This window comes from Elephas maximus, chromosome 12 (assembly GCF_024166365.1).
Source record: "Elephas maximus indicus isolate mEleMax1 chromosome 12, mEleMax1 primary haplotype, whole genome shotgun sequence".
NCBI classification, from domain to species: Eukaryota; Metazoa; Chordata; class Mammalia; order Proboscidea; family Elephantidae; genus Elephas; species Elephas maximus.
Genome location: NC_064830.1, coordinates 10,045,560 through 10,057,802, shown reverse-complemented (window position 1 = coordinate 10,057,802; position 12,243 = coordinate 10,045,560). Strand labels below are relative to the sequence as shown.

General features: G+C 43.9%; 1 long non-coding RNA gene across 1 annotated transcript in view; it reads left to right on the top strand.

Moving 5' to 3' along the window:
* The window catches only part of LOC126086444 (uncharacterized), an 83,254-nt gene extending 71,487 nt beyond the window's left edge, over window positions 1–11,767 (top strand). The window contains exons 2-3 of the long non-coding RNA XR_007519514.1: window positions 6,521–6,710; window positions 9,186–11,767. This is a non-coding gene — a long non-coding RNA (uncharacterized LOC126086444). The remainder of the gene's footprint in view (window positions 1–6,520; window positions 6,711–9,185) is intronic.
* The last annotated feature ends 476 nt before the right edge of the window (window positions 11,768–12,243 follow it).

The window sequence follows — 12,243 nt, the reverse complement described above, 5'->3', positions numbered from 1 at the left end:
TTAATGCTTTTCAGAATTAGACTGTTGGATCCTTCTTCCTACTCTGTCTTACCCTGGAAGCTCAGCTGAAAGTGTACTGTCCTCTTTGGAAGACCCTGCTGGTATCTGAATACCAGGGGCATAGCTTCCAGCATCACAGCAACACACAAACCCCGACTGTACAACAAACTGACAGACGTGGGGGGAATATCTTTCGAGAGTCCCTAATCATGGCTGTTTTAACTATTTATTGATGAGAAAATGAAAAACTTTCTGATGGACAAGTAGATCAAAATGATTCCAACAGAGCATAAATATACTCAGAGTAAGACAGCAGGACATCTTAAACACATGCCCAAATGACCTTTTAAGAAATAGTAGACCTTGTCTGATTGAGAGTTTGGGGATTTGGAAACCATATCTAAAGATCACATTTAATTGTAGAAGAAGAAAGGAAAGGAATCAATGTTGGGTAAATATTTAACATGTAATTTATTGTAAGGACATTATCTCCTTTAATCCCAAAACCTCTAATGAGGTAGTTATTGTTATTCCTGGTTTACAGATAAAGCAGGTGAAGCTCATGGCGGTTAAGATACCCAGCGCTACACAACTAGTAAGAGGTAGTTGGGTCTGATTTCAAAGCCTCAAGGATGCTCTTTCTACTACATCACATTGCTTCTTGAAATATCTTTTATTTTCATAGTGGTCATCAGTTTGCAAAGTTCTACACACCGTGTCTCATTTCAGCCTCATGATAGCTCTATGAGGCATCATGGTTACATGACGACTGAGGAAAGTGAAGCTCAGAGATTTCACAGCTGAGGCTTAAGGAGGGTTTTACAAATTCTTAGGGGTGGAAAAGACGTGAGCCTTGGTACATTTCCCACTGTACGCGGCAGACTCTCTACCTTAACGGTCCTCCAGTTTCTGCCTGTGTTCGAATCAACTGGAGGGCTTGTTAAAACGGATGGCTAGGCCCCACTCCCAGAATTTCTGATTCAGTAGGTCTTGGGAGGCTCCAAGATTTTGCACTTCTAACAGGGTTCTAGGTGATTCTAATGCTATTGGTGTGTGGGCTGTATGCAGGGGATCACTGCTTTACTGCGTAATGACTCTGGTGTTAATAGTTTCCTTCCAGCCAATTTTGGCTCCTGGTGACCCCATGTATTACCAAGTAGAACTGCTCCGTAGGGTTCTTTGACTCTAGTCTTTACAGAAGCAGGTCACCAGGCCTTTCATCCATGGCACTGCTGGTTGTGTTCGAACAGTCAAACTTTACGTTATTAAAACCCAAACCTAGTGCATTATTAGTTAAGTGCAACTTGTTTGCACCACTTAGGGACCTATAAGGGCTCCATCCTTCCTTATTTATCTATTTTTATATTTATACAACCGAGCTAAAACTTGCCGCATAAAGGACTGCCATGAAGATAAGAAGAATATGGAAACCCAACATTTCTGTTCCAGATTTTTTTAAGAAGCAAACTTTCTGTGATTATGTTTGTGACTCTTTTTCAGATTTTCCAAAGATCCATGCCAATTGTTCATTTCTCAGCATTAATTCCACAAAGGCAAAGTTCATAAAATGAAAATCAGCTTTTTTGGGAAGGGTCTTATAAGTAAAGCTTCTAGGGGTAAACAGTGAAGAGAATTTGAAACGTGTAATTTTGCTGCAACCCTAATTAGGAAGGCGGGGCCGCTTTGGAGAAGGCCAGTGACAGTATCTCTTTGCAAATTAGAGGGCACTAGTGCAGCTGCCTACGCTTTTGGAGTTTAGAAAATTGAGATTTCTTTCTGTTTTTAGCTAAAACTCACCGTGTTCTTGTGTTGTTGTTGTTAGGTGCCGTCGAGTCATTTCTGACTCATAACGACCCTATGAACAACAGAACGAAACAGTGCCCGGTCCTGCGCCACCCTTACAATCGCTGTCATGCTTGAGCCCATTGTTGCAGCCACTGTGTCAGTCCACCTCGTTGAGGGTCTTCCTCTTTTCCCCTGACCCTGCACTCCGCCAAGCATGATGTCCTTCTCCAGGGACTGATTCCTCCTGACAACATGTCCAGAGTATGTAAGACGCTGTCTCGCCATCCTTGCCTCTAAGGAGCATTCTGATTGTACTTCTTCCAAGACAGATGTGTGTGTCCTTATCTCTGACTTTCCTAATCTGGCACCCCCAAGCCCTCTGAGCTTCCATCCTGGTATTTCCCCACATGTGGCTGTCTGTACTCCATGGCTGTGCGGAAATGAGCCAGCAATAGTGTTCTCACCAAAGGGCCAGACGCCCTTGCATTTTCTCCAGTGCTAAGCAGACCTTTGATGCTGTCTGCTGTCCAGTATATGTGAGCATCTGCCAGCAACTTAGGCACTGGATTTGGCCTTGACTTTGACAGATGTAAGTGGACTTGTTATGAGTTCTTTTGACTGGGGATTCACAAGAACATCACCCTCTTCCCCGTGATTGGAGAGAGTGTAGCGTAGTGATTAATCTCTGAACTGCCTGGAGTTTCCCATTGCGGTGGAGAAGGCTACTTGTTTGCCAAGAACCATTTTGCCCCTAAAATCTCCCACTTTTTAGCTGGACATTTGACTTCTCAGTTAGAAGTTAGAGGCTACATTGACCGGCACACTGTGCAGCTTATACTGGCCTGGTGAATCAGTCCTGGGTAATGAGATGGGAGACCCAGCAATTTTCTTTTTTTGACTGTCTCCACATCTTGACCACAACAAAGAATGCGTGTGCAGTCCCTACCCTACCTCCATCCCCCTGGCCTTTTTCCCTTTACCACCGGTTCAGAGTGACGATGCAGTCCCCTGGGTTTCAGACCTGACATCCATGTTTTGAGTATCGCAGAACCTCACTACCAGTCCTAGACACCCTGTATGTGAGAGAAAGTGAACTTTCATTTTGTACAGGCCACTGCATCTTGGGGCCTCTTTCTTACAGCAGCTTAGTCTCTACCCCATCTGTTACAGTGTCTTACTAGCTGTCAAAACTTCAGCAAGTAACACATGTGTCTTAGTGTCCATAAAATGGCAATAATAATAGTACCTACCCCGGAGTGTGATTGAAAAGTTTAAATGTGTAAAGTGTTTAGAACCATGCCTAGAGCATAGTCACCGCCGTTGAGTTGATTCCAACTCATAGCGACCCTATAGGGCAGAGTAGAACTGTAGAACTGCCCCATAAGATTTTCAAGGCTGTAATATTTGCAGAAGCAGATTGCCTCATCCTTCTCCCACAGAGCGGCTGATGGGTTCAAACCGCTGACCTTTTGGTTTGCAGCCAAACCCTTGACCACGGTGCTACCAGGGCTCCTCAACCAGAGTGTATTAAGTGGAACTCTGGGGATGCAGTGGTTAAGAGCTCAGTTGCTGACCAAAAGATGAGCAGTTCAAATCCACCAGCTGCTTCTTGAAAACCCTATGGGGCAGTTCTACTCTGTCGTATATGGTCACTATAAGTCAGAATCAACTCGACGGCAACAGGTCTTTTTGGTTTTTAATATCAATATTAGTCATGATTCCTGATTGATTAAGCTTTGGAGCAGTTAGAGCTATCAGATGACTTTTCCACTAATGGAATCGTGAAACCCTTGAGGTAAAGTGTCTGCCTCATATGCTTGGGTTTCTGTCGTCATCATTGCTACAATTTACTAAATACCCTTATGGGGCAGGCACTGGAGTGCTGTGCTTTGCATGTGTTATATTTTCCTTTCATAACAGTAGGAGTTATTATAGCCATTTTATAGATAAGAAGTTAGAGGCTTAGAGCAGTAAGACACTTGTTCAGGATCACGCAAATACTAAGTTTGGAAACAGGAATCAAATTCAGATCTTTCTATCATTTTGTTTTTTTCTTCATAACATGACAGCTATCAATTTATTGCTTCTCAGCTCCACATTCACCCTTTCTTGCCTGCTCCTTGAGAATAAATGTGAGCCCTTTCCTTTGGCAATTGGCATGCTGTTAAGCTCTGTGATTGGAGGGTGCTGGAGAGGGAGACATTGCAGGAGGAAGGAGTCTTCCTTCTTGATCCTGGTGGCTCAGTCTCCAGGATCCTGGACAGCACACCTTTCTCCTCCACTGCTCAGCCACATTTCTCCAATGACGGGTGATGACAGGTGCGTGTAGGGTGCAGATTTCTCTAGCCTTTGACCGTGTGCTTTTTCTGCCTCTTGACTCAGGCAGCGGTGGTGTACCTAAAGTCCTAGTTCTGTGCCTCAGCCCTCATCTCAGCCCCACGTCTGTACATGTAGTGGGCTCACCACCTAGTAAGCCCATGTCTGACCTTCCCTCGGCATTCCAGCCTCCTGCAGCCATCCTAACCTAAGTTGTACACAGAAGTGCTCTAGGTTTGCTCCAGGGCTCCCAGTTCTGGCAATGCTGCAGCAGGACCACAACACCTTTTGCATGCCTGCTTGCCCTTGGGTCACCTTGGCTCTCTCCTGCATCTGGAACAGTTGTTCCTGTAGCCTTGCCCAACTCAAACACCTTGTGCCCAGGCCTTCCACCTGCAGCAGGGCTCCCACTCTCTCTGCATGCCCACCCACTGGCCTCCACTTACCTGCTCCCAAGATGGTTGGTGCTGCTTGCTTGGCGACTCTGGCCTGTGTAACCCACCAAATTTCACCATCTAATGGACTGTAATGGTGCCTTCTTCAATGAAATCTGAACCCCAGCCTTGGGGAGGGGTCCCCCTTTTCAGGTTGGTCCTTCCTTGTGCTGTCCCTCAGCTCAAGAGTACCCCTTAGAGTTCTTTTTCCATCTTTGAAGTTAACCTCCTACCATAGCTTAATAATTCCTGATATATGCCCCCCGTGTGGTTTCTTCGAAAAGGCGCTCCTTTGGAAACTCTGTGAGGCAGGTCTACTCTGTCCTATAGGGTCGCTATGTGGGTGGTTTCTTCACAGTTGTACCCAGAATGATATCTGTGCATTCTTCTCTCTCCTCTAATCCTTAAGATTAGCAGTATATCACAGTCATTAAGACCATGGGCTCTCCAAGGTCTCAGAGCAAAAAATGGCAGAGCCAGAACTTAAACTCGGATTTCTCTGAAAACAAAGCCCATGTTTTTTAAAACTGGGCAACTTCACCTACTCAACAACAGCAGCAACAACAACAACAACAAAAAAAAGAGGCCTTGGCCTCCTCTATCTTGAGACCAGAAGAACCAGGTGGTGCCCGGCTACCATTACCAGACATTCTGATCAGGGTCATAATAGATGGATCCTGATAGAATGGGGCATGGGGGATGTGGAACAGCACTTCAGATTCTCAGTGAACCCAGACTTACTGGACCCTTCGAGACTGGAGGAATCCCCAAGACTATTGCCCTGAGACACTCTTTAAACCTTGAACAGAAGCTATCCCCTGAAATCACCTTTTACCTAAATATTAAAAAAGAAAAAAAGTAGGTTAGCTCAAAAAGTAAAGAATTCCACCTTTGAGAACCGAGCTCTTTAAAAAATTACCTGTATGAGACCAAATGGACAAGTTACTGTAAAGCAGAGATGATTAGTTTGGGAGGCAGTGAGTCTAAATTAATGGGAGTGAAACATCTAGATTGGAAATAATGAGAATGTTGACACCTGTGAAGAATGTAACCAGTGTCGTTGAACATTATTTATAGATATTGTTGAATGGGAACCTGTTTTAATGTGTCTAAACCAAAAAACCAAACCCATTGTGGTCAAGTTGATATATTTTCACTAAAAAGGCAATTAAAAAAAAAAAAAGGGATATATGCTCTTCAGCCAGAACACCCTGGGTGGGAATCTGGGCACTGCCACTTACTAACTAACCATGTGATGGTAGGAAAATTACTCCGCTTCTCTGTACCTCATTTCTTCTGCTGTAAAATGGGGGTGATTAGAAGAATGGCTTCTTTACACCCTTGTTTGAAGATGAAATGGGTTACCATTCATAGAGTAAACCATACAATTCTTAGACCCCGCTTGTTACATGCTCCTTCACAAGGAACTTCCATGTAGAGGGCCTAGCTCACCAGCTCTCCCAGCGGATTTGTTCTTTATTCTTATTCCAACATCCAGCTAAGAAATATTAAAGATGTCTTAAGGAAGCAATATTTTTCTGCTTATTCATCTTGGTGGTTCTTCTCATTACTATAACTTTGGGAAGCTGAAGAGTTGACTGTAAAATCAGAATAAAAAACAAAAACAAAAAACCAAACCAGTTGTAGTCTAGTCGATTCAGAACAGTGGTATTTAAATAATTTTCAATGGAATATGGTCCAGGCCAATTTTTTTGTGAAAAGTCAAATATTAAGTCAGAATAAAGCTTAATGTGTTATGGAACTTTATTAACAGAAAGGACTATAATGAAAAAAAGAAGTTAATTAGCTTTCAAAGATGTGTTGCCAGAAGCTTTGGGATAGAATCCAATTGTTTTGGGCTTGAGGGAGAACAGGTATTGTTTTAAGCCACCATGTTTGTGGTAATTTGTTACCTAACAAAGAAAACAACTCCTACAGTGCCGATGGGGGTGAGCTCAGCAGAGCTTCTTTCTGTCTTCCTTCAGGGAGGGCGCAGAGCGCAGAGATTAAGTACTGGGTCTCTGAAGCTGGGACTGCCTGATTTTGGAAATTGAACTCTGTCACTTACTAGTTGAATAAAGTAAGCATCTGTTGGGGACAATGATTGTGCCTCCGGCACCTGGAGAATTCAACGAGGGGCTGTATTGTGAAGCACCTGGCATGGCCCTGGATGTAGTAAGTACTTAATCATTTCTGACTATTTCTATATCATAAAACAGCACTCAGATGTAATGGGTACACATCAATTTGGTTTTCTCAATTGTTACTATCTTTAAACACCACCGTTCTGTCCAGGCTAGAAATCATCCCCTCAAAGGAGTAGTGCTAGGCGTGGATGCAACGTGGCCATGGATGGAATATTCCGGTCAGTTACATGCCAAAGAGGGATGAGAACAGCTGAAAAGTTCTTCGAGTGCCTTGAACTATGGCCATGGGCAAACAGACACTAGACAAATAGCTGGAAGTTAAAACGGCGGAGCCGAGACTTTGACTTGTCTAGACAAGCTTTACTTTTTCTCCTGGTGCACATTTTTATCCATGGATGACCCGCTTGGGTGCAGATCATGGAAAGCTTTAAAAGGTGTGAAAGAGCCAGCTTTTTGCTGCAGTGGATGGAACAAGGGGTTTTGAGCAAAGGATTAGGAACCCCACTTGAAGAAATGCAGCCTGTGCAAGGAGAGCCGTTTCCCGTAGAGAGACAGCTGGAGGGATGCTCATGGGATGTAAGGTTAAATAAACTCCTTCAGTAATTTTAATTGATTTCTGTAAAAACATAAAAAAAAAAATTGTTACCATCTTCAAGCTCTGCGCTTGCATAAACCAGTTGCCGTCGAGCTGATTCTGACTCCTGGCAGCCCCGTTTGTGCGTCAGAGAGAACTGTGCTCCACGGGGTTTTCAGTAGCTGATTTTTGGAATTAGATCACCAGGTCTTTCTTCTGCGGTACCTCAGAGCAGGCTCAAACCACCAACCTTTTTGTTAGCTGAGCACATGAGGCATCTGCATTACCCAGGGGCTCCATGTACTTGCATACTGGTTGGTAGATAACCACTGCCCCAAGATCTCTGAATTCCCCTTGCTCTGTCCTATTCCTCAGACATCCTATGCCCGTGCCTCCTCTGGGCTCTCCAGACTGCTCAGGAGCAAGAAAGTTAAGGGGTAACTCCGGACACAGCAGGGGCTCTCGGGAGCCTTGGTGGTAAGGCCGGTCACAGTTCTTATTGACCCTGCTGGGCTGTACCAGGTGGTAACTACTTTCTGTATCATCCATGGCCACAGGGGTCTGTTTTCATGGGGGAAAGAGGCAGGAAATTGTTCCAGGCATGATGTCTGTTCTCTAGGCAGGTAGGAAAGGAAGCAAAGGGGTAGTAGAAGGGCCCTGGGTATGTGGGGCAGTGATTGTGAGCTTGCCTTCTGCATAGATTCACTGAGGATATGCCCTGGTCATTACCAAGGCTATTTTTAATGGTCACATGTGTTGTACAAATTATGAAACACACTTCACGAGGACAGATTGGAGACATGGTGAAAGTTGCCAATGTTATGAAAAGATGTGATTCCTGATAGTTCCAGGAAATTGTGGTCAGTCCTAGAGGTTTGAAATTTGAGACACATATAAAAATCGAAACACACATGAAACTATCAACACCGTCATTTCCCAGTTATTTTAAAATGGTTGTGGTCCAAACTAGATATGAGACGTTTGCATGTGAGAAAATGTGGTGTACTTGAGAAGCATGCTCAACCACTTTCGACCTCAGTTTTCTTGTCAGTAACATTTGAATTATAATGATTCCCAGCTCATTGGACTGGGAGGTTTAGATTGTAACATGTATGAGAAAATGCACCAAATTGCACAGTGCTTCATAAATGTTATCAAGGTGAGGTTCAAGTGACAACATTTCGGCATAAAATTCTGACAAAGTAAGGTTTCTTTTAAACCAAATCAGATGTAACATATGGTAGATATTTCCTAACAGCACAAGTACAAAATTAGTAAATCCACATTTCAGTCCACTTGGGTTAGATTAACAAACCTTCAAACTATCAATGAGTCCGTGGAAAGAAATGCTTGACTTGCAGCTTAGCTTCCTTCACAGAAACTATTACGGCAATGTCAAACACATCCATTTATATTTCGGCATTCAGCTCTTGCCCTTCCGATGACAATCCAGACTCAGTACTTGATTCTAATCAGTATTCCCCCCTAGTGCTCTGAGCGACAGACCCAAGAGCCCCAGATCCTGAGAAGACAGCCTTAACTGAAAGTCTGTCTTGCATGAACATATTCCAAATATGTTCGCTAAGATATTCTTTGAGTATGAAGCTAGGGTTATGGTTGTCCATGGGCTGGGGTGGAGGTAGGAGTGAGGTGAAGAGAAAACTGCCAGTGTCCTCGGACAAATATTCTGTTGATTGACTGTGTCAGCTAGTTACAGTCCCAAAAGTTTGGTTCAAGTGCTCCCATCTGCAAATATGAAAATACAGATCTAATTTTTTTGTGCTAGGCACTGATCTAAATGTTTTACAAGCACTATCTTGTTTAATCACTGCATTTCTATGAAGTAAGTACTATTATCTGTTAAGAAAGGTAACAGGGTCTGGATTTTACCTACTTACAAACTAACAAGTTCACCTGTTATTGTTTCAGGGATGCTGGCAGAAGACATGACACACCTGGGTCAGAGACAAAAGACTTAATTATCCACAAGAAAAGCAGTAGCCTGAGCTTCATGTCTGTTTGTGTTGGTTCCCCATGCCCTTGAAGTCCCACAGGGGACAAGCAAATGGCCTATAATGGATGCCTGCACTGAGGAGCATGAAATGTCACAGAGTCCCTGCTGCTATGCTAAAGCAGAAGCTGGCCTGCTCTTCACTCAGGAGATGTTACCTCATCCCTCAAGTTGCTCCCTGTGAAAGTAACCTTGAGAAATGGCCTGGGTAAAAAGCCCCAGGGTGTTAATTCTTGGCATACCCAGCAAGAACCTGCAGGGGTACTCAGGGCAGATTGTCTCTCCCAACATTATTTGATTGATTGATTGATTCTTATTGTGCTTTAAGTGAAAGTTTATAATTCAAGTCAGTTTCTCATATAAAAACTTACACACACATTGTTATATGACCCTAGTTGCTCTCCCTACATGTGACAGCACACTCCTTCTCTCCACCCTGTATCTCCCATGTCCATTCAACCCTCTCCTGTCCCCCTCTGCCTTCTCATCTTGCCTCCAGACAGGAGCTGCCTACACAGTCTAGTGTCTATTTGAGCTAAGAAGCACACTCCTCACCAGCATCATTTTATGTCTTGCAGTCCAGTCTAACATTTGTCTGAAGAATTGGCTTCAAGAATGGCTCCAGTTCTGGGCCAACAGAGAGTTTGGGGACCACGACCTCTGCGGTTCCTCTACTCCCAGTCAGACAATTAAGTCCAGTCTTTTTACTAGAATTTGAGGGCTGCATCCCACATTTCTCCTGCACCATCAGGGTTTCTCTGTTGTGTTCCCTGTCAAGGCAGTTATTGGTGGTAGCCAGGCACCATCTAGTTCTTCCAGTCTCAGACTGATGGAATCTTTAGCTTATGTGACACTTTCTGTCTCTTGGGCTCATGTTTTCCTTGTGCCTTTGGTGTTCTTCATTCTCCTTTGCTCCAGGTGGGTTGAGACCAATTGATGTATCTTAGATGGCCACTTGCTAACTTTTAAGACCCCAGACTCCACTCATCAAAGTGGTATGCAGAACGTCTTCTTAATACACTTTGTTATGCCAATTGACCTAGATGTCCCCTGAACCCATGGTCCCCAGACTCCCCCCCCTGCTACTCTGTTCCTCAAAGTGTTTGGTCATTATTCCCATCTTATATTTGAGGAAACTAAGGCCCAGAGATTAAGCAACATTTCCAAAGCCACACAAGTATTAAATGTCAGAGCCTGGCTTTAAACTCACGGATTGTGCTCTTAATTACTGCATTATATGTACTAGCTATCAAGTTGTGTGCCAGTGCGAAGGGCAGAAATAGACTGTAAGGTGCTAAGTTGGTTGTGTGATCTGGTTCCGAAAGAAGCAAAGCCAGAGACAATCCAGAGTAAGCAGTAGGTACCAGGCAAGGGAGAGCATTCAGAGTTGAAAGAGCCAGCCTAAAATATAGTGGCCCCGACTGAGTGGGAGCCAGAGGAGCAATAGTGAGGCCCCAAGATTGCAGGAGCCAGAGCAGTGGGGCTGCCAGCTCAGAACCGAGCCAGCTCCAGCCTGGGAGCAGGGCTGCTTGAGGGCTTTGCCCCTGCAGAGCTCCATCAGGGTACCCAAGACCGTTGTGAGGGAAGGCTTCCTCTATAATTCTCTTATCTCTTTTAACTCAACTTACATTCTGTATTATTTTAACTTAAAAACTTTTATTTCTAATTTCAAGTTATATGCATAACTTGGAAAAATTAAAATACAGAAGAATATAAAGAAATACAACAAAGATTGCCGTAATCCCCCGACCACCACCCTGGGCACCAATATTAATATTTTGCTGGTGATGGGGTCTGCTTTGCATGAGGGAGAGGGTCAGAGGTCGTCAGATGGGGTAGTACGGGGCTGGACCGTTGGCTGGAGAGCCACGAGGCTGAAGGTGACATGAAGAAGGCAAGGGTTACGTCTCTCTAAGACTCAGTAACAATGTGCCGTGCCTTCTGGCCGAAGTGCGGTTGTCCAACATTTGTGTTTAAATTTTGATGGAGTCTCTGTTCTTAGTGCTTCACAAAGCCTGGCTCTGTTCCCATCTCATTGATTCATCGCTGGCCTCATGTGTGCTGTTCCGGAGTGTTGCATCGGACAGTGACATTTCCCACGTACATGTGGCAGGACCAAGTGCTCCGTAATATCACTGGAACTTCTGTGAGGGAAGCTCTGGCCACGCAGGGCATTTTCTGAAATACAAGGGCCAGATTTCTCAGTGGGAGCAGCCCAACATTTTTCTTTTTCCTCCTGGGTTGCCGGGCATTTTGATGAGGCACGGATGTGACCCAGTGATCTCAAAAATGATCCCTTCCTAAGCACGTTGTGATAAGCAGTGCAATTCCTGACCCTGAATACTCACAGAGTCTGAGCAAGAAATGCATATATTTTTGGCTGGAAAAGATAAAAACCAGTTGAAGCTCACAGCACATATGGAAGCACTCCCTTTTCTGAAACCACACAAACTGTAAGAAAAATTGCTCTCACTAACCATGTAATCCAAAGCATTTTCACATGAAAATTGTTTTTCCAGTTAGGGGGCTGGGGGAATGTGGATTTAACTGCTGCCAACAACGAAAATATTTCACATGGCAGCTTTGGACAACTCTATTTTCTCAACAAGGCTTTTTTACAGCATAGAGCCTGTTTTTAAATGCGTTTATAGTCAATATCTGGGGTTTCTGTTAATATTAAGAAATGAGAAGTTATTACAAGCCCACCAGTGTGTTCATGTACATTTAGCAAAATCACAATAGAACATTTCAACATCATCTTCATGTCATCGTTATTTTTATTATGACTTTTATTATACTCCTCCATTAAGACTAAGTGTAATTTCAGGCATTTGGAGGACAGCAGTATCTGCAATCCTGCAGAAGACCTCTCAAAGCTCAACTAGAAACGGCCATTCATCACATGGCTAAGCAGGACAGAAGTACGGCCCGTGCCACAGCTGAGATTTTAGTCCAGGGATATCTTTTTTTTTTTCT